This window comes from Equus caballus, chromosome 3 (assembly GCF_041296265.1).
Source record: "Equus caballus isolate H_3958 breed thoroughbred chromosome 3, TB-T2T, whole genome shotgun sequence".
In the NCBI taxonomy this organism is placed as follows: Eukaryota; Metazoa; Chordata; class Mammalia; order Perissodactyla; family Equidae; genus Equus; species Equus caballus.
In genome coordinates this window covers 62823275-62826075 of record NC_091686.1, presented here as the reverse complement: position 1 = coordinate 62826075, position 2801 = coordinate 62823275, and the positions used below count along the sequence as shown (strand labels likewise).

The following is a 2801-nucleotide window of genomic DNA, read 5'->3' as shown; positions in this document are numbered from 1 at the left end:
TTCTGCAGATAACCCTTAAAAATAAGATAAGTAATATTATTACTATTTCTTGTTTATTTTTTAAGGAAACTATATAATTTGGCCTAAATTTAAATTCAGTTTTAATGTGAAAACATTTGGGGTTCTATGGGAGTGGACTCTTTGGCCCCTGACTGCTTGTTCAAGAGAGAGCCCCAGCTGCTGCTGCCCCAGCCTCCCCTCCACATACTGCCTGGGTCCTCTGAGTGAGCACTTCGTCTTCTCCACCTCTGCCATGGCGGGAGCCACATCAGCTCCAATGCACAGGTCTGATCTGACCAGACCCAAAGACCCTCTAGCGCCTCTCACTACTTGTGCCCTCAGATGATACACAGCCTAATAGGGTGTAGGATTTGGCGTCCTTAGTGGCTTCCTGGAAAGGTACAGGCAACACACGTGAAAGTGTGGGGCCGTTAACAATTCTTGGGACAAACATTGACCAATGAGCCAAGAGTCAGGATGGAACCTGAAAATAAATTCCTCGCACTATCTTGCCCTCAAGGACTGTTCTGAGGCACCATGGTTTCTGAAAGCCTGATGGAAGGTTCCCTCCATGACTGAGGTTCTTCCCAGGCTCAGTTCTCTTTTACCCTCAGACTACCTGGTCTGGGTGAGCACCTTCCAACAAAGCCTTAACAAGTCATCTGCCGCAGGCTCTGTTTTGTAGACAATCAGGGCTAAGAAAGCGATTTTGGTAATGTGGTTAGGATAAAAGATTTTTCGAGTAAGAGGAAAAAAAGAGATATAGGTATGAAAGCAAAGAAGATAAGTAAAAAAAAAAAAATCTGGTAATTCCATTTGAATTGGAATCGTATGAACTGAAAAAAACACAAAACTACCATCTCATTTCCTAGTTTCGTCCACTGAAAAGCAATCATAACTTATTAGCAATGAGCATGTCTATTACCTGGATTATGGTCTGTATTTATTGTATTTCCATAAAAACAACTGAACAATGACTGTTTCTAAGTCTAAGGCAGGGTATACAAGCTAAACCTGAGATTTCGGGGGCGGAGTGCAAGTTGCGAGTTACTAAAAAATATGAGTTATGCTGAAAAGGCCATGGAAGCCAAACTGAAGAGGATCTCAACAGCCAAAAATGGTAAAATTTGAGCTTCAAAAAGAATAATGAATACAATTTACTGGAACACATTCATTATGTAAAAATCCATAAGTTCATAATGTAAGAGAGAGAGAGAAACAGCAAAATAAAACTCCACTCAACTCATTAACCATGTTATTTCAAAGCAGAGGACTAAGTAAAAACTTATCCTGCTTTTCCTTTATGAACTGAATTTGAAGCTAACCAAATATCCCTGGCTAACGAGGGAAAGCTTTCTACGAAGAATTCTCACTGGTAGATGTTGATGGAATGATACAATTAGAAAATCACAATTTTGCAACCTCTAATGAAACAACTGACATTTATTTTGGATCTTATCGGAAAGTGAATTTCTAACTCACCTCTCTAAGAAGAGAAAAGAGCTTTCTGTAATAATGAAAGGATTATGTAAATAGATTGAAGGAATATTGATTTATAACCTGGAGACTAGAAATCTTTTTTTATAGCACACTATATTTGTGATAATATTTGTTATGTAAAATATTGTTCACTTAAACTTTTAAGCTCTTGTCCACAGCAGGTTGATTTTATTCCCTAGGTTTGTGATAATTTAGCCACTGATTATGACCCCACTGATCAAGTTTTCAATAATTAGAATAGTATAAAAGGAAAGTTCAGAGTCTTTTAGCATGTGGAACATTGCTAAAACACTTTCTCCTCACAAAATATTAGTATTATCGTTATTATTTTAACACGTCACGAATTTGTGCAAGATCCTGGCACAAGAGCCATGCTAATCTTCTTCGTATCATTCCGGTTTTAGTATATGTGCTGCCAAAGCGAGTACACAAAATATGACTTTAAAAGTAAAATAAGAGGTGGTTCTGGCAGATCAAACTAAAAACTTAGAGTAGAAGCTTAATGGATCTGATCAATATTCAATGTTTCAGAAGTAACTGTCCGCGGTGTGAAGGATATATTGTGACTAGGAGATTAGGTAGGTAGTATTTTAATGAACTGAACTCAGTCAGCGGCAGAGAGAACGGACATGATGAATTTGAAAGGGCTTCAGAAGTGGGGGTGGAGGGTGGCGAACAGGAAATATCAAAGGGAAAGTCAAAATATAATCCTAATTTAATAGCTTGGGCGAATGCTTACCTGGTTTTTCAATAAGAGAAGAGATACAGATTGCATGGTGTTGGGCAGTGACTAAGAGATAAGGAAAAGCTTTTTGAAAGCTGCATATCACCATGTAACAGCCTGACATTTAAGACATTTAAAACTCTAAACTTAACCTATCTTCCCGTTCTCGTCTTTCTTTACTCTCTAATAAAACTCTTTCTTACTCCCAGTGCACCCTCCCAAGGAATCTAACAAGACAGGCAGTAGACCAAACACGTTATGCAGTTTTCCACCTTGGGTTTTTATTTACACCGTTTTTTTCCTGTGTGAAATAACCCTTCTCTCACATCTCTGCTGGGTTAAATTGTTCAGGTTCTACAAGGCTCAGCTCAAGTGGTTACTTCATCCCCAGGCAAGATCAATTACTTCTTTTTCTATGTCTCCATAAAACTTCATTCATAACTCTATTATAGCCCTCATAACATCAAGTTATTTTAAATTGCATGTTTCAGTCTATTCCACTCAAATGTGAGTGCTTAAAGGCTTAACTTACTTTGTTGCATGAATGAAAGTCTCCTCGTGTAAATTGCTGTGTGGT

The 2801-nt window shown here is 38.1% G+C and overlaps 1 non-coding gene across 1 annotated transcript; it reads right to left on the bottom strand.

Annotated features, from left to right (window-relative positions):
* Positions 1-1821: 1821 nt before the first annotated feature.
* LOC111773043 (U6 spliceosomal RNA) lies at positions 1822-1928 on the bottom strand. Its single transcript, XR_002807247.1, has one exon. It is a non-coding gene; the product is annotated as a U6 spliceosomal RNA (small nuclear RNA).
* Between the last annotated feature and the right edge of the window lie 873 nt (positions 1929-2801).